The sequence below is a fragment of the Schistocerca piceifrons genome, chromosome 6 (assembly GCF_021461385.2).
Source record: "Schistocerca piceifrons isolate TAMUIC-IGC-003096 chromosome 6, iqSchPice1.1, whole genome shotgun sequence".
NCBI classification, from domain to species: domain Eukaryota; kingdom Metazoa; phylum Arthropoda; class Insecta; order Orthoptera; family Acrididae; genus Schistocerca; species Schistocerca piceifrons.
Window position 1 is genome coordinate 38,307,626 of NC_060143.1, and position 24,809 is coordinate 38,332,434.

Consider the following 24,809-nt stretch of genomic DNA (forward strand, 5'->3'; position numbering starts at 1 on the left):
CCTTTCCCGATTTAGGTTTTCTTGTGGATGTGATAATCACTCCCAAAAAAGTGATGAAAACATAAGAGTTTGTCACATAAACTGAAAATAAAAAATTAAACTTTTCACTCGATGGAAAATTTGAACCAAGGACCTTTCGCTCCGCCGCTACTCACGTTACCACGAGACCACAGCGGTCCGGGAGTCTCAGTGTCCTTGATGTTGCATATCTTCCCATGAACTACTCAGTTTGTATATTTTGCTTATTTTTTCACAGTTCCACACAACTTCTTCCTGTTTTATCAATTGATCTGTGTTCAGTTTTTCAAGGCCTATCCACTGTGCCAACTTATAACTAAATCTGAGGGGGGTGCGATGGGGAGGTTCCCTTGTAAGAAGGCTCATCATTTAATATGTTTCCCGGAGAACTTTAAAATATCACGCAAAATACCGACAAACACTGTTGGTATGAGTATGAATTACTCACGTTTCGTCGGAGTACAATAGGAAATAAACAATTACCCTCTGTTCTTTATTGCGAAAAAGCAGTTAGTGAGAATGGTACAAACACCTTTCCTTGCTATCGCCTGAATTAGGAGGCTTATTGCTTGTTTAATTAATAGAATATGAAGCAATTGGTATGAAGAATGCTTTTTCCAAACTTTATATAAAACAAAGTCTGCTATCAAGACACTGATTTCGTTCAATTATTTTATTTATGACTGAACGTTTCTAAAACTGAAGCCACTCTTCCATGCTCTGCACTGCAGTCGAGCTCTGGCAACGTCGTTCTCTGTTCATTGGCTGACTGTGTATTGTGACGTCAGGTGCGCAGAATGAACCTAAACTCGGCCGCCGTCATAAATGACGCGCACTTTAGAGTACAAGTGCTACTCTGAGGTGAAGAGGTTGAGGTAAGAGTGGAAGTCGTGCCGATCCGCCTCAGAGAAGTTAGAAGACTGAAGACCAGAAACATCACAAATTCAGGTACCTTCTGCAGCTAGGACTAGAGACAGCTGAGTGCAGACAGAGCGTGCGTCCGCACCGTATCGAGAGCCTTGAAGCCAAACTGAGTGCCACGGCGTCAGCAGCGCAGTCCCACTGAGCTGGCGGCGGCCAGCTGTCTGCCCCACTTGTCAAGGCGACGGGCGGAGTCAGCTCTGGCGGACGTGCCAAGGACCTTCTCAGCTGCAGACAGGGGCAGTCAGCAGGTGCTGACGTGGCGGCTGAGAGGCTGAGAGGGCACCTCGGACCAGACGGAGGCTACGCTTCCAGGACTAAGGAAACGATCTGAGAGTGTACTGTGTTCAACGATTTGAAGATCATTACGCCCATGCCACATTTCGCCTTCTATCATAACGACTGGACAACCAAAACTACCATGTTCGACCCGGACGTTCCCTCATGCGGTGAGAGGTGTGAACGGCAAAGGCACCCGGGAACAGGGCCGAAAGTGATCGTTTTGGTGGTTACCTGTGGGTCATTAAGGACAGGGCACTAGGTCATTGTGGAAGAGTCGTGGTTTAGGTTCAAATGGCTCTGAGCACTATGGGACTTAACTTCTGAGGTCATCAGTCCCCTAGAACTTAGAACTACTTAAACCTAACTAACCTAAGGACATCACACAGCCGGCCGCGGTGGTCTAGCGGTTCTAGGCGCTCAGTCCGGAACCGCGGGACTGCTACGGTCGCAGGTTCGAATCCTGCCTCGGGCATGGATGTGTGTGCTGTCCTTAGGTTAGTTAGGTTTAATTAGTTCTAAGTTCTAGGCGACTGATGACCTCAGAAGTTAAGTCGCATAGTGCTCAGAGCCATATGAACCATTTTTGACATCACACACATCCATGCCCTAGGCAGGATTCGAACCTACGACCGTAGCGGTCGCGCGGTCCTTGACTGTAGCGCCTAGAACCTCCCGGCCACCCTGGCCGGCTGTGGTTTAGGGTTCGTGAAAAAATGGTTCAAATTGCTCTGAGCACTATGGGACTTAACATCGGAGGTCATCAGTCCCCTAGAACTTAGGACTACTTAAGCCTAAGGACATCACACACATCCATACCCGAGACAGGATTCGAACCTCCGATCTTAGCGGTCTCGCGGTCCGCACTGAAGCGTCTAGAACCGCTCGGCCACACTGGCCGGCTAGGGTTCGTAACATACGGAAGTTTATGTCCGAGAATTTGCCTAAAACTATGCTGCTGTGCAAAACTTAAGGCCGAAATAGTTTTTGCTTGGTGTGTCACTGCCAAGTAACCCAGCTCGATAAAACGGGAAATAGGTAGAGGAACGGGTTCAGTGTCACAATAAAGTTGATCTGGGAGCGTACTGTGTTCAACGATTTGAAGATCATTACGCCCCTGCTACAGTTCGCCTTATAACATAACGCTTGGAACGTCAAAACTATCCTGTTCGGCAATAATGGACGCACACTCATGAGGCGAGCTGTTTGGCACAGATAATACACTGAGAAACATGGCCTATCATGATCGTTTTCGTGGTCCAAATGTTTTGTTCTGGGGAGTATAACGTTGAGTGAGTGTACTGGCCTCCAAATCATTGAACATATTTGCAATCACCGGTCAACGTTATTGTAACACTGTAGTCCTTTCCCATATGCCTCTTTCCCGGTGTCCGCAGCTCGTGCTCTCGCGGTCGCGTTCTCGCTTCCTGAGCACGGGGTCCGAGTTCGATTCCCGGCGGCTCAGGGATTTTCACCTACCTTGAAATGACTGCGTGTTTGTGTTGTCCCCATCGTTTCATCATCATTCATGCAAGTGGCGAGATTGGACTGAGCAAAGGTTGGGAATACGTACAGGCGCTGATAACTGCGCAGTTGAGCTCCCCACAATCCAGACATCATCATCATCTTGCCACGGGGTGCATTCAGAACTGAAATCATTTTCTATGGATGACAACTTGCGGCATCGTCGAACAGTGCAGGTGGGGCAGCTCTTGGAGCGAGAGGATATTCAGCAAATACACTAGCTTGTCCATCCCCCTGACTTAAACCCCATCATGCGGTATGCGTTGGGGAGCCATATTTAACCACGTCCACATGCAGCAACTACCATCCTTCAGCCGTCAGCCGCGCTGATGCAGGAATGGAACGCGCTACGGCAAGATCTCCCAACAAGATCTCTCTAACCACTCCGTGGTGACGCACACGCTACCCACATTTTGAGACCAAGAGCGGACCATCATGAACAGCCGCGACTTCAGTGTACTAATTATCTTTTAGTAAAAATGTCATTAGCCTCACTACGAATTTCTTCAAGTTGCCTTCTGAACTACATAGTAGCAGTCCTTTCTACGAAAAATCAAAGTTTCACTGAGCTACAGTATGTTACTTGGCAGAGACACACCAAGCGAAACTTCATTTCTTAAATTCTACACATCATTTCACTTTGATATATCTGGTCTTCGAAATTGGAATCTGAAAACGAAAAATTTTTATTGGAATAAACGGATGAGAATATCACTTTCCATTAAACCGTGTCCTTCAACAATGCATCATCAAGGATTCCAGCTCAACTATATTATCTCAAAACGTATGTTGTCTGTAGTTAATGCGAAGAAAATGAGATTGGAGTACTTTCCTAAAGTCTAGTTATTTCCTAGAATTTGCTTATTAATAATTAATAAGTTCCGAAATTATTACCCTCTGCTCTCCAGAACACATTGTTGTTGTTGTTGTGATCCTCAGTCCTGAGACTGGTTTGATGCAGCTCTCCATGCTACTCTATCCTGTGCAAGCTTTTTCATCTCTCAGTACCTACTGCGACCTACATCCTTCTGAATCTGCTTAGTGTATTCATCTCTTGGTCTCCCTCTACGATTTTTACCCTCCATGCTGCCCTCCAATACTAAATTGGTGATCCCTTGATGCCTCAGAATATGTCCTACCAACCGATCCCTTCTTCTGGTCAAGTTGTGCCACAAACTTCTCTTCTCCCGAATCCCATTCAATACTTCCTCATTAGTTATGTGATCTACCCATCTAATCTTCAGCAATCTTCTGTAGCACCACATTTCGAAAGCTTCTATTCTCTTCTTGTCCAAACTATTTATCGTCCATGTTTCACTTCCATACATGGCTACACTCCATACAAATACTTTCAGAAATGACTTCCCGACACTTAAATGTATACTCGATGTTAACAAATTTCTCTTCTTCAGAAACGCTTTCCTTGCCATTGCCAGTCTACATTTTATATCCTCTCTACTTCGACCATCATCAGTTATTTTGCTCCCCAAATAGCAAAACTCCTTTACTACTTTAAGTGTCTCATTTCCTAATCTAATTCCCTCAGCATCACCCGACTTAATTAGACTACATTCCATTATCCTTGTTTTGCTTTTGTTGATGTTCATCTTATATCCTCCTTTCAAGACACTGTCCATTCCATTCAACTGCTCTTCCAAGTCCTTTGCTGTCTCTGACAGAATTACAATGTCATCGGCGAACCTCAAAGTTTTTATTTCTTCTCCATGAATTTTAATACCTACTCCGAATTTTTCTTCCAGAACACATTGAAAGACGTAAACTGTTCTCAAATCAGACATGACACTAAGTAGCGACATGCCCTTTCCAAGTAATACAAGCAGCTAGTAGGGAAGAAGAAATAGAAATGTTTCAAGTTGTGGCCCTGTTGGTTCAGTGTAAGCAATGTCTGTATGTTTTTTGACCTCTCGTTCCCACTATATTTCTATAGCTAGTATCAGACTGATGCTCATATTTCAGTTCCAAATATTTTGTATTTCTGTTTCGTCAAAGAAGACCAGAAGTTTGCAAGAAGTATATTTAATCATACGGGAAAAAGAGAAAAAAAAGCTCAATGTTCTTAAAATTCGAGCATTATCTTATGGTACCTTTGGCAAGCCGAGCTAGGAAACCAAAGAAAAGGAAGCCTTAGAGTGTTCGCGGACATGAGAAGCTACTTACAGAAATTTAAAGAGTGTCTTTTAAACGTGGTCCACTGAAAAATTGCAGAATTGTAGGAACAGGAGCGCGTCCAGTTGGATGTTTCCGTTACCTTATCAGCCACTATGGCGTGGAGTGATTTATCGAATCACAGAAGATGTTTAATCGGATGATTCATTGTCTATTAAACCCGTTTTTGGACCACGACTGATAGAAGGGTGTATTGTTTATTGTTTTTGCAAATACAGATGTTCAGTGAAGTAATCCAAATTTGTGAACTAACTTCTTCATTTCAGTGCTATACCACGTTTAGGATACTGTGCAGCAGCCGTAATTCTCAACATGAGCTCATAAAGCTCGGTATGACCAAAAGAGTGTTGTACAGTTTTTATCACTGTAGTTCGTTTCGTTTGCAAGCTTGCATCGAACTGTCTGCCTGAAAATTGTTCCGTCATTTTAAACGGTAACGTCGTATCAACGTAAGTTCGAAGTTCATAGAGGTGTTCATCATGCTAAGCTTCAACTTGCTCGTCCAATGACTGAACATGATGCTAACCGTCAGACGATTCCTCCTTGGATAGTAACTTTAAGATTAGCATTAAGATTAGCATTAAACCGTGTATCACATTAATCATTAAAGATTACTGAACATGTTAATTCTTATCGGTGCTTTATCTTAGTGTCCATAATGTTGGTGGACCTTCATCCTATACCTGCGTCCCCCTTAACGTTGGCTATCAAATGCAAAATTCCTAAAAGTGCCGTTAGCATACACACACCCATCATATCATATTGCACACGCTCAAGCTTCATGCCTGCAGGTGCCTTGAGGGAGGTTTTTGACTTGGAGGCTACCACATGACTGTGTATGTTCAGTCTGTGTAGTTGTCGTGAACTGTGAACACGGATCCTACGTATATAACCAAGACACTTCCTCTGCCTTACCGCTTTCCGTGCCCTCGTTGTGTATGACAATTTAACAACATTCCGCCCTCTTAAGTCAGGGAGTTGTCCTATCTTGCGTTTCTGTCGTCGAACAGTTGGATGCGTCTTACCTTCAAAATAATATCGTGATTCACCTAGTTGTTATTTGCAATTGCGTAATCTCTTCCATTTGTATCATAATCATTGCTTCACGAAGGTCTTGTTCACAAGATGCTGTTTGATTTTCAGGGCCCATTTTATTGTTACTCACCCTCTGCCAGGCACTTAAATGTGATTTGCAGAGTGTCCGTGTAGATGTAGGTGTAGAACTTCATGTAGCAAGGTGTAATCAGTAGCGCTGCACTGGACTGAAGTCCATGCTCTTTTCCACCGCAACTCATTTTAATGCATTTTCGCTGCGTAATGATTTACTTAATAAAGATGGTGTAACGCCGAAAATGCATATCCTCCTATTTCCATCTATTGCACTGCAAATTTTTTTCCTTATTTTGTTACCTGAAGATATAACATTTCTGTGTCTTTGTATATTGTAATTGTTTTACTATTTGTATATATTTATGCATTTATGTCGATTTATAATTGGTTTGTTTTGTGAATATTATTTGTATTTATACGCTGGGTCTGGCCTAGGGAAAACTATGCTATCGAACGAATACATCGACAGGTCGTGTGGAGAACAAAAGTGTTTAGGATCTTTGGTAGTGTTAACTCTGCCGCGTGGAGTGCGGGCAGAGCAGGAGGAGTCTGGCTGGGGTGGTGCAGTGGAGCAGGTGTGTTGTGTGAAGCTCCCGCGAGTTGCCGCGCTTTGTGGGTTTGGCAGCATGTAATTGCGCTCGACTCGCGATGATAGTTTCTGACACGGTGTCGCGGACGGGAAGCATTAGCTGGCGCACATCAAGAGCCCGTTTCGGCTGGTGACCGTGTCGAGAAGTAGGCGCGCCAACATCCAGCTTCTGCAACAGCGACGGCCGACAGACAATGAGTGACTGTCGCCACCTCCTCGATCGACGGCTTCAAACCTTCAATCAACCAGCAAGGAAAACTGGAAGCACGTAAAGTTTTAGAACTGTATGGCAGACCTCAGCTTTTCAAACTGTTCAAATCACAAAATTACAGCAACGTAGCATGAACCTTTGTTGCTCATTGTCCCAATTGCTTTACCAAGCAGGGTCCCTTCCTTTTCCGGAATGAGCCCGAGTGTCGTTGATATTCAAACGCCAGCATCATTCGATTTCACTGCTTTAATTTCAAAATTCAGTTAAGGTATTCATAGCTGGCTACAATATTTAGACTGCACAAGCACAAATTAAGAGTGCGAGTTTTGTTACCGCATTTTAGTTACCTGTGACTGCAGCTCAGCTTGGTACGTACTAAATTTTACTATTGTTAATTGTTCAGAATCATTTAATTCAAGTTCAAAGTTAAATCTCTTATTTCTAAATTGCGTAGATTCAAGTAGCTTTTGAAATGATTGTTGCGGTAGTCCAAGAATAACTGTATTTTACTGAATTTCGATGTGCTTCAGAAAGAAAGCTCACTATTAACTTCAGTCACTAAATTAACTTTCGATTTTCCTGTTTTATTAATTCTTTTGCTAAATTAAGTCAGAGTGTAGCGAAATTTATTACTTCTGACAAACTTTCAGTTTTCACACTGCACGTGTCAACCTTCAGTTGCCACGCATCTAGTGCTAATTATATGTGTAATAACCTTTCTTTTTCAGTTACTATAGTAATTGTCCTTAGGACTGGCGACCGTAATTTCCCCCAAATCTCAAATATCTAATTACCGCTAGTTAATTGTTAACGTAACGGCCGCACATTTACTTTCTTTATTATCTGTACCCCTTTTCAACAGTAATTTCCACCACTTTCATTTGCATTTTTCCTTTCATTTAGATGTAACGCTTTCCTCCCTCTTTACCGACAAACTGACTTCGGTGACGATTGCTTTTCCCAAATTTCCATTAGGTACACGCGGTTTAATTTTTCACTGTCATTAAGGTCGATAAGTGAGGAGGAGGTTACAATGGTTATAAAAAATTAGTATAATATACTAAATATCTTTTGGTCAACGTATTTCTCTCTAATTGTTTACATTTGCTGATCTGAGCTCAACGTGCTCGAAAGGGAGCACAAAGTGCCAAGTCATGGAGAGAAAATATGGTGACCATTAGAGCGTTCCTCGCTAGAGATGCTTATAGGGCAAGGTCACAAGCAGAAGCAACAGGTTAGGGAACGTTGCGAGCTTTTTGCCATGGTAGGCATGGAACCGGATGTAGTTTGGATTTTCAGTACGGAAAGGTCTACAACATAGAAGCGTTAATATTTCCGGTATTGCGTAGCGAACATGCAAGGAGACCTCATTGATACACAAATGGGACCGTCCATTTAGCCGAAATAAGGGGACACGAAACAGCAAATATTAATATTTTTTTGAACCTGTTATTCGTAAGTTATAGTGGTACTTTTCTGAAGCCATCGGCAAAGATTTGTCAGTCGTAGTTGATGACAGCTTTTCGCAAAGGAAACATAGGTGTGCTGTCCGCATTTGACATGGGGTTTTACGACGAGAACAACCTACGTGCCGTCGCCGACTTCACGAGAAAACAGCCGCTGATGTAACGCTGTTCATGGGCTTTAGCGATGGCTGCGCAGCAAAGCAAAATGCAGCATCTCTCAACCAAGTCTCCAAGGCGATAAGGCTTCGTGCCTGTGTCGTTGTGACGGCAGTTTGCAATTTCTGGTGGCGGGATTTTCGCGTCTAGTATCGCCGACAAACAAGTGCACGGTTGGTGATTTTGGTTTTCCAAGTTGTAATTTTTAATAGTACGGCGAAGGTTCCGAGAGATGATATACGTAGCTAATGTGTAAGCTTCGCGTGGCAGGTGCATAATTTATTGTGCGTAAGTACCTACGGTTGATCAGATGCTCCAACAAGGTAGAGAATTTTGCTCCCCTTCAGTACTTCTGTTAAGGTGTCAGTGGAATTCTTCGCATTATTCGTTTTCGATCTGTCTGGTTTAATATCATAAACAAATGAATATAGGGAAGTGTGTTGTTGTAATCCATTGCTTTATTCAGCCGCCAGGCTTCCATTTAACCTCCTAAATCATGCGCCATGTAAGCTACAACCGACTTTTATTTTTTTTGTAGCACATGGATTAATTTGCTGTGTCCGACAGCAGCGTATACTTTTTTTCCATGTGCTTTCTATACATCACTTTTGCCGTTTCTGCAAGTTCCCACTAGGTTTCAGCTGGAAGGTAGATATTTTTCCCAGCGTCAGCCAGGCTTCGAAAAATAAAGGTGCATGGGGGCTTAATTATATAAATATGAAAATAGTTTTTATTTTTAGTAGCTAATTGTCCGATTACGAAGTCTCGTAAACGGTTGGCCCTGACTAGTATTTGTACGCAATCTGACTGCATAGAATAACAACAAAGAATGAAAGAAAATTTTCGTTAACACAATTAATTGATTAAGTCCCCAGCAACTATAAAACCTACGAAACCAAAACACAAGTGTAATTGTTCTGTGTGTGGAAGTGTGATTCAACGTACACATCTGGCACGGTTCACCGTCAATAAGACAAGATATTTTGAACACCATTTATACTGAAGCAATTAAAAAAAAATAGAAATACTACAATTGCATAAGGAAACCAGAATTACACTCTAATACAAGAACACAAGCCAGATGCTTTTTTGACTAATAATTAAAAAAAGGGAATTTTTGTACCTTCATATATATTGACGAAAAGCACTCTGATCATTACAATATCTCCATTTGAACAACATCTGCTGTCCAGCGCATCAAACAACTGCATAAAACATGGAACAAGCACTCCCTACTACAACATCTCAACACGACTCACTACTACCACATCTCGATAAGCACTGACTACTGCCACATCTCGATAAGCACTCTCCACCACGACTTCTCGACAAGAACTTTTCACTACGACATCTCAGCAAGCACTGACTACTACCACATCTCGACCAGAACTGCCAGTGGAGGCGGCTGAATAATACTTTTTGGCGCAATCTCTGGCGCTGTGGCTCAGTGTAGCCACCTTTCAAAGGTAGTTTCTGTTTGTTTTTAGTAATTGGAACCAGACTGTGTTTATAATATACCCCACACTGATGAATAACACAATGCTTATTTCATGACAACAATACAGCGATACATTTTTTTCAGCCGGCCGGAGTGGCCGTGCGGTTCTAGGCGCTACAGTCTGGAACCGAGCGACCGCTACGGTCGCAGGTTCGAATCCTGCCTCGGGCATGGATGTGTGTGATGTCCTTAGGTTAGTTAGGTTTAATTAGTTCTAAGTTCTAGGCGACTGATGACCTCAGGAGTTAAGTCGCATAGTGCTCAGAGCCATTTGAACATTTTTGAACATTTTTTCGCTGTAGCACCGGGTCTAAATTCTGCAATGATTTATGCTTTGGCATTCAGAAGAGGGAATGAGAATGCAAGAGGAAAATGAAGCTGAGGAATGTGATGACAGAGATGACTCATTTCCTACGAGGAAAGACCCAAGAATAATATAGTCTGTACCATCAGCAATAGCAAGGGAAGTTTCATGCCATCGGCAACAGCAAAGAATTTCCATGCCATTCATCTACCCAAGATAACAACTAATACCCAGAAAAGTCGTTTCATACGCACAATGTCTGAATATAATGGTTTCACCTTTATCTAGTATCCTATATCTGAAATTTATCTCCGTTTGACAGAAAAGGAAGTATTTTTTTCTATTCCATAAAAAAATTGAGACACGCTGGATGAGTGACAAATCTGAGGATCAGGCAGGGCAATCGAGGACGAGCATATTCATTACGGTGTGAACTGCGGCGTGGCATCTCCCATTGTGGTGCTGAAATATGCCATTTGGTAGCCAGCTCATGAACATGGTTTACCACTCTTGCTGTATATTGGCGATCATTCAGAGTTCCTTGCTATTGTTTTTGTGGACTGGCAAGACAGCCAATCCACTAGGAGGAAGCCGAAAGGCACGCGTTTAAGCTCACGCAGGCTGGCGTGAGGTCTGGAACAGTTAAAGGAGTTGAGTCTAGTAAAAAAAGTACGTAGCTTCTGGAATACTTAACTTTAATCCATAATTGGTGAACATCGGTCTGACGGTACATGCTTCACAAGATAAATAGCAATTGATAATGGCGCCTTGCTAGGTCGTAGCAAATGACGTAGCTGCAGGCTATGCTAACTATCGTCTCGGCAAATGAGAGCGTATGTAGTCAGTGAACCATCGCTAGCAAAGTCGGCTGTACAACTGGGGCGAGTGCTAGGAAGTCTCTCTAGACCTGCCGTGTGGCGGCGCTCGGTCTGCAATCACTGAGAGTGGCGACACATGGGTCCGACGTATAACTAACGGACCGCGGCCGATTTAAAGGCTACCACCTAGCAAGTGTGGTGTCTGGCGGTGACACCACAATTGTCACATCGAATAGTGTGTAAAACGGGGAATAGCGCGGTCTGAGTTTGACCGAGGGCGGATTGTGATGGCCCTGAGGCACCGCACGAACATTTTGGAAACTGCACGACTTGTCGGGTGTTCGAGGAGTGCTGTGGTGAGTGTGAACACGTGGTGAAACCATGGTGAAACCACGTCATGGGGTTGGGCAACCACCCCTCATTACAGGCGTCGTACGGCAGATTGGTAGAATAGTAGAGGCGTCGAACTGTGGTGGAACTAACATCAGACTTTAATGTTGGGTAGTGTACAAGTGTGTCTGAACACTCCAAACGATGGGACCCCGCAGCCAACGAGCCATGCATGTGCTATTGCTAACACCACGATATCAGCAACTACGACTGAAATGGGCAAGTGAGCATCGGCCCTTGACGTTGGCGCAGTGGCAGAGCATTGCATGGTCTGATGGATCCCGATACCTTCTTCATCATGCCGATGGTAGAGCGCGAATCCGTCGTCTTCCGGGGAACAGCTCCTTGACACCTGTACTGCGGGGCGGAGACAAACTGGTCGCGGATCCATTATGCTCTGGGGAACATTCGCTTTGGGCATTCATGGGTCCAGTGGAGTTCATGTCGGCCAAGTAGTATCGTACTCTGGTCGCAGACCACGTACACTCTTTCATGATGGCTTTTTCCTGACGGCAGTGGCATTTTTCTGCAAGATAACGCGTCATGTCACAAAGCCAGGAGTGTGATGGAGTGGTTTGAGGAATATAGTGGCGAGTTTCAGTTGACGTGCTGGGTCCGCAGCTCGCCATACCTGAACCCGGTCGAACACATCTGAAAAATGATTGAACGTGGCGTCAGAGCTCATCTCCCCCATCCTCCCCACCTCCCACCCCTGCAATTTACTGGTGTTAGGTGAGCTGTGTGTGCGAATGTGGCACCAACTGCCTCCAGCGACCAACCAAAGCTCCATCGCTTCCATACCATGGTGTTTTGCCGTTGTTATCCGCGGCAAAGGCGGACATACCGGCTATTAGGAAGGTTGTCACAATATTCTGGCTGATCAGTGTATTTGATGAGTATCGCAAGGCGGCTTCCCATTCTCGCTGGATACTGACGAGCATCAGCGTTCCTCCATCAGTTACGAAATGTCCTGTTGTCTTATCAAATAGCTCCCTGCACCACAATTCCACGATTTGGTGAAATATGGATCCAGACAGTCGCCATTTCCTGTGACATTTAACCACGTGGTCTACGGACATATCGTTCTTAAATATAATTATTTTACTTTTAAAAGTCAATTTTATGTGCAAAAAGATGAACTTGCTATCTGCTTCAATATATCTTGAACAGTAGCAGGCTTTTTCATTAGTCCTTTTGAAGAGAGATTTCTCTTTAACCTGCAACACCCCGTGGATACAATCTTATACTAAAAGTGCTATGTAGACGGTACGCTGCTTATGATCGATGAAGGGAAAAAAGATGCTACTGTAATTGTCTTCTTCTCCTTCTTTTTCTTGCTTCTTTCTTTCTTTCTTCCAAGGCTAAAACCTGTTTACTTCAGCAGCCCTGAAGTTGCCGCTCCATCGTTTCTTTGGATTGACAACATTTATTTCACCACCTGGTGATTTATTTCTTACGATTTTCACAATATTACATCCATCCATCCCATATACATGTTTGTTCCATTCATGCTTTTTCATTCACGCCCACTCATTAATGCAATTCACTTTACATCCTTTTCTAATGCTTTCACTTTCCCTCAGTGTCTTCCTTGTACTCCGTCGCAGACTTTCCATTTCCCTGTTTTCCAATCGTCTTTTTTGCTTTTGATGTTTTTGGTCTTGTCTCAGTTGTGTATGGCATAATAGGTCTCACTATTGTTTTGTGTATTATTGGCTTTGCTTGTTTTTTCAAACAGTATCATTTAAACACACTGACATTTTGTTTGAGTTTGCTACATTCCTTTCGATATTTCTATTACTGGACAGTTCAATATCGAGATAGTTAAATGTCATTACCTGCTGAATAATTTTTCGATCACTTCCAGTTTGCATCTAACTGGTTCCACAGATCTAGTTCATACTTTTGGTTTTTTTTAGTGGATATGATCATACTTAGGCTGCCACGTTAAATATATGTAAAAGTTTCTGTAGGTTATCTTCACTGTTTACAAGCAGAACTTCATCATCAGCATAACAAATAATTTTTCAGCAAAATAAATATTTTTTATTTCTTCGTCCCCCATTTTGTAACCACTACCAGCCAATAGCTTATTTCTCATCTCATCCAGAACTATATCAATAAGCAGCAGGATCAAAGAGTCACCTCTTCTAATACCACTATTAACTGCTACGCAACTAGTTAACCTGGAACCAATTTTCACCTGAGTTTAATTGTAAGAATAAATGTCTTCAGTTGTTTTCATTAAGCTGGAAGAAATCCCCCGATTGTTGAATAGGTTTAAAACATCTGTTAATTGAATTCTATCAAAAGCCTTCTGTAAATCAATGAAACAAAAATAAGCCTATCTAAGAATTAATGCTGCATCTATGCATGACCTATCACATCTATAACCACACTGCCCCTCTACAAGGACTGTCATGATTTTTATTTTATTTCCTATTACTTTTATGTGTTTAAGAATTGAGCTAGGTAGATTTGTTCCTCTGTAAGCGGATGACTCTTATATGCTTTTTTGTACATGAGAATTGTAATACTAGTTCTCCATTCATTTGGAATTTAACTACCAGTTATAACATTGTTAACCAACTTCGTTAATTGTTCACTTAGTGGAAATCCTCCCTACTTCAGTAATTCATTGGCAATCGTATCTTTTCCTGGAGACTTACTATTTTATAACGGAATTACGGCTTCTAGAAAACCCACCGACAAGCGACCTACTGGAGGTGTGAGTTCACTGCTAAGATTGGCAGTAGTGTCTCTCGGAAAGGACGGACTACAAATATAACAACCAAAGTGGGGAACAGGTCTAAGATATGGGCCGAAATTGAAAATAAATTTAGTGACTTACATGGAAAAAATGAATTCACTGTATAACACAAGACAAAACGGTGTACTGCAATTTTTCAAACTTAATATTATGAAGCATATGATAGGCATGTTTTCAAAGTTTTTAGGAAATCGACAACAGCAGGTATTTCGATTCGCAGTAATTCTTGTCATCCGGATAGTAAAAAACTTTCTGCGTTTCGCTGTCTAATAGATAGAGCGTGTGAAGTCCCGATAAATGAACAAGACAGAACGACTGAGCTTAACATCACTAAACAGTTAGAGTTGACGATTACCAATAAAACACTGTTGAATAAATTAACACGCCAGATGTAGCACACGAATGTAAAACAGAATGCTGCGTGTGTTACTAAGAGAATGACAATTCTAGACTTTGGTAATTTTTTTTCAGAGTGGCTAACATTTTCAAATCCTTAGAAGTCAATCCCACATTTAATATCAACAACACGCTGCGATTTAATGTAAGAAACAATTTACAACACGAAGTTGACAAATACGAGAGGGCTGGTATCTATAAAATTCAATGTAACTACTGTAATGCAAGCTACATAGGCCAAATATGTTGAGGTACAAAGAACATAGCGGCACTTACCGGCTTAGCAAGTTTCAGTAGTCGGCCATATCATGCATACTCAAGAAACTGGCCACCACATGTTGGGAGTTGATGAGGATCTCGGAATTTTGCATATACGAGAAAAAGGCAAGAAACTCGATATGCTATAACAATTAGAGATTGTTATACATAGGGTGCGGAACCGTAACACATTAAATGAGCAACCTATAGGTGACCCAAATGACGTTTTCACATTACAGCTCTCAGTTAACTTCTTACCGTGGCTACCCAGCGTAGTTAGACATCTTTGTTCCTTCGGTATTCTCTTTGGATTTCATATTTACATTCACAAAGTACTCACTTGGGGTAGTGTGACTTTGAGGAAGATACATGGACCACGTACTCATATAGCTGTAGTCGTGACGCTGCCAGTACCCAGGAAAGCATACAGGATTCCTTTCCAATCATTTTTTGCAGTTGACACTTATGTGGGAGTACATCTTAAGATGACACAGTTGCACTAGAAGTAGGCACGTTATTTTATTATTATTTTTCATCTTGTTTATGTTTTGTATTGTTCACTTTTACAGAGGCTTGTACGGTTAGTCTGAAGATGGAACTCGATCTTCGAAACCCGTAAATTCCAGCGTTAAGTAGACGGATTAGCCGACATTTTAACATTGAACTGTGAGTAAATTCCGGTTCTAAAAGTTTTTCTTGAGACAAAAAAAATATTACTGTCGGAGTATACCGATCTTTCGAGATTCATAAGCGTCGAAGAACTGCACCAAGTAACCAGTCGTTCCGTCCACCATGAGGCTCTTCTAGAGCGTAGCAATATAAGTCGAGCGATCTGCGGTACAGGCATGGAGCAAAGTGAGGCAAACGACACTCTTTGAGTATAGGCTCATTGGGAAGTTTGGTTTGTGCCTCTTTTGATGGAAACACATTATCCGAGTTGCCATCGACATCTGAACGAGTAATTTTAATGCCTTCATTTACAGTAACCGGTTTTAGCAGCACTAAGTTTCGATAGAGGTTTTAGCGGTATGTATTGCGAATAAGCATTGAGGTTAATATGAAAGATGATAATGGGTATGAAATGGATACCTTTTTAAATACAAAAAAGGTTAAAATATGACCTTTTAATCTACAAAATGGAAATGCACTCACGAATTCAGAAGTAATAAGCGAGAAAAGGACTCTGTTATACTTTGTTCCCTGTTACTAATCCATTTTGACTGGGACCCATATACCACAAACAAAAATGGCTCTGAGCACTATGCAACTTAACTTCTGAGGTCATTAGTCGCCTAGAACTTAGAACTAATTAAATCTAACCAACCTAAGGACATCACACACATCCATGCCCGAGGCAGGATTCGATGAGTTCAAATGGCTCTGAGCACTATGGGACTTAACATCTGTGGTCATCAGTCCCCTAGAACTTAGAACTACTTAAACCTAACTAACCTAAGGACATCACACACATCCATGCCCGAGGCAGGATTCGAACCTGCGACCGTAGCAGTCGCTCGGTTCCAGACTGTAGCGCCTAGAACCGCAGGCCACTACGGCCAACTACCACAAACAACATTTACCATTGACCCTCGTTCGATGCTGCACACCAGAAGCTATTGGAAGCAACAGCCGCGCTATTGTGTTTGAGCCACCTCATTGTGTTAACAGCGAGCAGCTCCCGTCAGCGTTTCCCAGATAGTCTGCTGACGGTACCGTCCCAAGAATCATTCCAGACAGCGCTGTCGGCACCCCTCTCAACGCCGCCGCCTGTTCAGCGAGCCATTTCCACTAATTGTTTGCACCTGTGACCACACACATTCCACTTTCCTCGTCACGTATGCTCGGCCCAGCGTCAACTGCAAAGTCATATTTTACCTTTTATAACACGGTGCAAAGGATATCGAAGTTATGTGGTCAAAACTTAAGTCATCATTACTTATAGACGTCCCTGCCACAGTGGCATGTTCTCGCGTCGTTGTTGTTTTACCTCTACTGGTAGTGACACAGACATTTGGAGCCGAAAAGTACGGTGGAGCAAAACAAAGGTTTATTTCTTTATTTTGTTTCTTTGACATTTGTCTTGAATATACACTCAAAAATGACAAAAAGAGACAAACAAATGGTTACAATTTTAGAAAAATTGGGAAATTTATTCAACAGAAAGAGCTTCACAAATTGAGCAAGCCAATAACGCGTTGGTCCACCTCTGATCCCTTAGAGCTCTCCAGCATGGCATTGATTGATAGATTTGTTGGATGTCCTTCTCAGGAATATGGTGCAAGATTCTGTCTAATTGGTGCTTTCGATTGTCAGAATCCTGAGACTGTTGGAGGGTCGTGCCCATAATGAGTCGTTGACCTTGCTAACGTAGAGTTTGATAAGCACGAAGATACCCGAAAGAAACTCTCTGTGTTCGGGTGGGCATTATTTTGCTGAAAAGTAACCACGATATGGCTAGACGGGGGGGACAACAAAACGGGGAGTAGAATACCGTCGACGTAACGCTGTGCTGTAAGGATACTGCGGATGACATTTGTCTTGAATGTACACTCAAAAAATGACAAAAAGAGACAAACAAATGGTTACAATTTTAGAAAAAGTGGACAATTTATTCTGCTATGAAAATTAATGTCAGCCCAGACCATCATTCCTGGTTTTAGGGCCACATGGCGCATCAGTTTGGTATGCCACTACTGTCTGTGGCGTCTTCGGCCTGGAATCTCATTCACTGGAGTAGAATTGTCTTCACTGATGAATCCCACTTCGAACTGAGCCCGATGACCAACGAAGACACGGCCCGAAAGCCCGACAACTATGAGTGGGTGTGACTTTTCCAAAGGTGGGACAGTTGTTCCTTGGCTGCTTTCTATACAACGCAGAAATGCAGACAGACACTTGAGGCAATACCTAGGGATGTGCTGAAGCTCCCAGGTTACATACCAGTCACGGCTAGACCGGAAATTTTCGCCCTGCGCGGAAATCGAAAAGCATGGCTATGCAGCTTCGATCGACTGTTCTGTGGGATTGCAATTGAGCCTGTCAATGACAATCATGATACGATGGAAGGTTGTGCCTTGGATGACAGGGAGACTAAGGACAAAACGTGTAAGTAGGCTGTTTAGGTTTTTATATTGGTAACGCCACGTAGCGCTCTGTATGAAAATCACCGGCTGTGCTGTGTGCATTCTGTGGCTGGTTGGCATTGTTGGAATATTCGCTATTGTAGTGTTGGGCGTGTTGGATGTGAACAGCGCGTAGCGTTGCACAGTTGGAGGTCAGCCGCCAGCAGTGGTGGATGTTGGGAGTGAGATGGCGGAGTTTTAAGAGAGGATGATCTGGACGTGTGTCCATCAGAGAGAGTATATCATGAACTGATATATATATATATACATATATATAGGGTGTTCCAGCTATCTTGTCCACCCAAAATATCTCTGGAGCAATAACAGCTATTGGAAAACGACTTTCACCGGTATCAATGTAGGGCTGGGGCCCATGAATGCACATATCTGGAAACATTCTAAAACGAAAGCACATGTGTTTTTAACACAAACGTATGTTTTTTTAAAATGGACCTCCTATATTTTTTCTTCAGCAATCCATAGCATGACAAAGCACATACACAATGGCGTTGATTGCATCGCAATATTGCCATTACATCCCGAGATACTGAGACACGAAGTTGACGCTTGAAACACCCGACGTGCGCTGCTAGCGCACGTCCTGAGGCTCAGGCGTGAACCCCACGCTGCCCGTAATCGCGATGTGATTGACATGCGTAATCACACTTCCATGCTTATCAAGAGGTCCGAAACGAATAATACGGTCTGCTGCCATCCTGCTGCTATTACGGGCAGCATGGGGTTCACGTCTGAGCCTCATGACGTGCGCTAGCAGCGCATGTCGGGTGTTTCAAGCGTCAACTTCGCGTCCTAATATCTCGGGATGTAATGGGAATATTGCGATGCAATCAACGCCATTGTGTATGTGCTTTGTCATGCTATGGATTGCTGAAGAAAAAATATAGGAGGTCCATTTAAAAAAAACATACGTTTGTGTTAAAAACACATGTGCTTTCGTCTTAGAATGCTTTCAAAAATGTACATTCATGGGCCGCAGCCCTACATTGATACCGGTGAAAGTCATTTTCCAATAGCTGTTATTGTTCCAGAGATATTTTGGGTGGACAAGATAGCTGGGACACCCTCTATATATATATATATATATATATATATATATATATATATATATATATATATATATATAATGACTTTTGAACACTATTAATGTAAATACATTGCCCGCATCTCGTGGTCGTGCGGTAGCGTTCTCGCTTCCCACGCCCGGGTTCCCGGGTTCGATTCCCGGCGGGGTCAGGAATTTTCCCTGCCTCGTGACGGCTGGGTGTTGTGTGCTGTCCTTAGGTTAGTTAGGTTTAAGTAGTTCTAAGTTCTAGGGGCTGATGACCATAGATGTTAAGTCCCATAGTGCTCAGAGCCATTTGAACCATTTTTGTAAATACATTGTTTGTTCTCTATCAAAATCTTTCATTTGCTAACTATGTCTATCAGTAGTTAGTGCCTTCAGTAGTTAGAATCTTTTATTTAGCTGGCAGCATTGGCGGTCGCTGTATTGCAGTAGTTCGAGTAACGAAGATTTTTGTGAGGTACGTGATTGATGAAAGGTATAGGTTATTGTTAGTCAGGGCCATTCTTTTGTAGGGTTTAATGAAAGTCAGAGCGCGTTGCGCTAAAAATATTGTGTGTCAGTTTAGTGATGATCAGAATAAGTAAAGAGAGAAATGTCTGAGTACGTTCAGTTTTGCTCAGCTGTTTGAAAATCAAATAACGTAAGGAGTTTACCAGCACAGTAATTCATTAATTTTTCTAAGGGGACGTTTCAAACGGGCAAACAAGAGCAGCCAGAGAATGAGTCAGGCAGACAAACAGTATAGAGACAATTATGAGATAGTGAGTAATGTGAAAGGACGATGCAGAGGGCCAGCAGGATGGATGGTCAACGTAGGTGACACAAAAAATGGTTCAAATGGCTCTGAGCACTATGGGACTTAACTGCTGAGGTCATCAGTCCCCTAGAACTTAGAAGTAGTTAAACCTAACTAACCTAAGGACATGACACACATCCATGCCCGAGGCAGGATTCGAACCTGCGACCGTAGCGGTCTCGCGGTTTCAGACTGCAGCGCCTAGAAGCGTACGGCCACTTCGGGCGGCACAGATGACACAGTCGATAGTCGAAAATGTTATGAAGAAGCAGTCATGGAATGAGAAGAGACAGTGAGCTTGTCTTCTGGAGGCTGTGGGGGTGCATATATCGATCCTCTCCCAGACAGATCGATCTGACCTTACGCATCTTTGATCCAGCTAGTTAGCGTCACTGATGGGGAAGCCCCATTGCGCTAGAAGAATGGTGCTTGGCAACCACCGTTTTCTTTGGCACGTGAGTCAGTCCCGCCTGAACCTGAGAGATGATTGTGAGTGTGTGCGGTACGTGATCTTAATTTGTGGAACTCAATTTGTTTGGAAAGTCAAGGGAAAGGAACGTACCAACAATGCCAATCTCGATTCAGGCGGTGTTCAGTGTGTGAATTCTGTTGCAGAGTGAGTATGATTAGGCTCCTAGGGATAATCTTTGCTTGTGCTTAAAACACAATAAACTGAATGCTGTCAAATCAATGTGAACTTCAGGTAGCCTTGTCGTATTAGTGATAATATTTTGGTGAGGGTTCAGAAATGTTTGTAGTTTTACTAGAGGCGTTCAATAAGTAATGCAACGTTTTTTTTAAAAAATTCAGGTTCGTTTTATTCAGGAATACAGTACACCATATTATTCCTTACTCCTCTGGCTACAAATCCCTATTTTTCAACATAATCTCCGTTCAACGTGACGAGCTTACCCCACATTACTGTGGAGGCCCGTAGGCCCGCACGGTACAACTCTACTAGCCGACGTCGGGGACAAGGCCTTGCTGCGTGAATAACATCCACTTCATCCGCGTACTGCTTCCCGCGGAGTGCATCCTTCATTACGCCAAACAGATGAAAGTTGGAAGGTGCGACATTCGGGATGCGGAGTGAATCAGGAAGACCAGTCCAATGAGGTAATGTGAGTTCCTCACGGGTGCGCAAACGTGAGGCCTTGAATTGTCCGGAGAAGGAGAGGTTCATTAGGATTTTTGTGGCGGCGAACTCGCTGAAATCGGCTCTCCAGTTTCCTGAGTGGAGCATAATGCATTTCAGAGTTGATCGCTATACCGTGAGGGAGGTCATCAAGCAGAATAACCCTTTCAGAGTCGCTGAAGTCCGTCGTCATGACTTTTATCAGCTGAGGGAGCAGCTTTGAACTTTTTGTTCGGAGGAACGGTGGTATGGCGCCACTTCTCGGATTGCCGTTTTGTTTCTGGTTCGAAGTAATAAACCCACGATTCATCGCCTGTGACAATGTTCGACGAAATAGTGTCATGATCAACTTCGTAAGGTGCAAGAAATTCCGCGCAGATAGTACTTCGTTACTCTTTATGGTCCCTGTGCAGAATGCAGTGGGCACACACCTTTGAGTACTCTAACTGGCGGACGAGTACGTCAGCACCAACAACAGAGACGTCCTGCTAAGCAGCGAGCTTTTTGATTGTGATCTGTCTGTCACCTCGAATGATGCATGGGACACAGGTATGTGCGGCCGGCCGGTACGCCCAAGATGGGACAGGTTTGCACGATCTTGTTACGATGACGACCGACACCTCGCACAACGACTCCATTGCCAGGTCTCCATTCTGCAAGCATCTATGAATATCTATGATGCTCGGGTTTTCCGTGAAAAGAAGCTCAATAAGCTCAATTGCAGCTATCTGCTTGGATCGCTCATCCGTTACAGAGGCCATTTTCAAGGCTACGTAATAGCGCCGCCTCCGATCGGAACTTTATGAAGCTACACGGCGATTCCACGATGTCCCACAACAAATTCCGCGTATTTTAATTGAAATTGGCCTAGAAAAAAAAGTGTTACGTTACTCATTGAACCCCCCCCCCCTCGTAAATAAGACACGAGTCAGCCGGCACACGGTTAAGAACTCTTTTGAACGTGTACGCGCACCTTGGGAGTAAGCAAGCCCACCATGTTGTGCAACCATTTAAGTCCAATTGCTTGTTAAAGTTCAAACAGGTAAACTACGCGAGTGAGCTTAATAAGAAGGTGGAGCAACATACAAAGCATATCACTGTACACACAAGCGGCTCGTAGTGAAATTGCGTGCTTATGGAATATCGTCTCAGTTATGTGACTGGATTTGTGATTTCCTGTCAGAGAGGTCACAGTTTGTAGTAATTGACGGAAAGTCATCCAGTAAAACCGAAGTGATTTCTGGCGTTCCCCAAGGTTGTGTTATAGGCTTTTCAGTTCTTTATCTACATAAACGATTTGGGAGACAATCTGAGCAGATGTCTTAGGTTGTTTGCAGATGGCGCTGTCGTTTATCGAGTAATGAAGTCATCAGAAGATCAAAACAAACTGCAAAACGATTTAGAAAACATATCTGAATCGTGCGAAAATTGGCAGTTGACCATAAATAACGAAAAGTGTGAGGAACTCGTTAAACTTCGGTTACACGATAAATCAGTCTAATCTAAAGGGCATAAATTCAACTTCATACCTAGGAGTTACAATTACGAACAAATTAAATTGGAAGGAACACATAAAAAATGTTGTGGGGACGGCTAACCAAACACTGTGTTTTATTGGCCGGACACTTAGAAAATGTAACAGACCTACTAAGGAGACTGCCTACACTACGCATGTCCATCCTCTTTTAGAATACTGCTGCGCGATGTGGGATGCTTACCAGATAATACTGACGGAATACATCGAAAATGTTCGAAGAAAGGCAGCACGTTTTGTACTATCGAGAAATATGGGAGAGAGTGTCACAGAAATGATACAGGATTTGGGCTGGACATGATACGTGAATTCGAGTGGCAATCATTAAAAGAAAGGCGTTTTTCGTTGCGACAGAATCTTCTCACGAAATTCCAATCACCTACTTTCTGCTCAGAATGCAAAAATATTTTATTGACACCGACCTACATAGGGAGGAACGATCGCCACGACAAAATAAGGGAAATCAGATCTCGTACGGAAAGATATAGGTGTTCACCCTTTGCGCGCTCTGTACGAGATTGGAATAATAGAGAATTGTGAAGGTGGTTCGATGAACCCTCTGCTAGGCACTTAAATGTGATTGGCAGAGTATCCATGTAGATTTAGATGTAGATGTAGATCCTGTTGTCAAGTCAATCTTCGTCTTTGAGATATAGCTCTGCTTTCATTGTGGTGCAACGAAAATGTGTATGTCATTAAATAATAATAATGATATATACATTTTCGTTGCATGTCGAGTAGTTCGCAGTCTGACGAACCTTTAAGCATCTGACTGCATTTTCTCGTCTGATGTCAGCCACCAAATGTTACACTAACGTCGCTTCCGTGGGATAACTATCGGAGACAGTACTCGTAAGGAGGTCAAACAAAGAAGCACGGTGTCGGCTGCCAAGCACACATCATCTCAAGGATTAAGACTGGTGATCAGCCAGCACAGAAGAAGGAAAGACTAAAGCCGCCTACGACATCGGCGCAAAGCCACGGAACGTGGAATATGACCGCTGACAGCAGTCAACCCACCGCAACACAAACAAGAGGTAACGAAGGCATCACGCCTGCTTTACATTTGCCTCACACGTCGTCATGCAAAACTTATATGGTCGAGTCGTGAGATGGAATAGTCTACTCCACCCCTCTCTACTTTCCCTGTTACTGTGTCGTGTCCACTCCAATCCAGTTCATCCTCAGGACTTACGTTTGCATAGATGATGATATAATAACAATAATTCTCCCTGTTTTAATCCTTCAATTAATTTTTAATTTACTGCAACGTTTCTGCAAGACACTGATAAACTAACACCTTATACACTGAAGCGCCAAAGAAACTGGTATAGGCATGTGTATTCAAATACAGATATACTGTATGTAAACAGGCAGAATACGGCGCTGCGGCCGGCAATGCGTATATAAGACAACAAGTCTCTGGAACAGTTGTTAGATCTGTTATTGCTCCTACAATGGCAGGATATCAAGATTTAAGTGAGTTTGAACGTGGTGTTACAGTCGGCGCACGAGCGATGGGGCACAGCATCTTCGAGGTAGCGATGAAGTGGGGGTAAGACCATTTCACGAGTGTACCGTGAATATCATGAATCCGGTAAAACGTCAAATCTCTGATTGTTCAAGCAGACGAAGACTCTTTAATGGTATGAGGCGTGTGCAGTTGGAGTGATGTGGGACCCCTGATACGTCTACATATGACTCTGACAGGAGACACGTACATAAGCATCCTGTCTGATCACCTGCATCCATTCATCTCCATTGTGCCTTCCGACGGACTTGGGCAATTCCAGCAGGACAAGGCGACACCCAGCACGTCCAGAATCGCTACAGAGTGGCTCCAGGAACACACTGCTGAATTTAAACACTTCTGCTGACCACCAAACTCTCCAGACATTAATATTATTGAGCATATCTGGGAAGCCTTGCAACGTCCTGTTCAGTAGAGATCTCCATCCTCCCTTACTCTTACGGATTTATGGACAGTCCTGCATGATTCATGGTGTCTCTTCCCTCCAGCACTACTTCAGATATTATTCGAGTCCATGCCACGTCGTGTTGCGGCACTTCTGCGTGCTCTCGGGGGCCCTACCAATATTGGACGGGTGTATCAGTTACTTTGGCTCTTCAGTGTATAATTCTCATAACGCACTTCTGTGTTCTGAAAACACAATATACGCTGAATACAGCCCAAAAGTTATTTCATAACTCATAATGGAATGTGAATATGCAAAATAAAC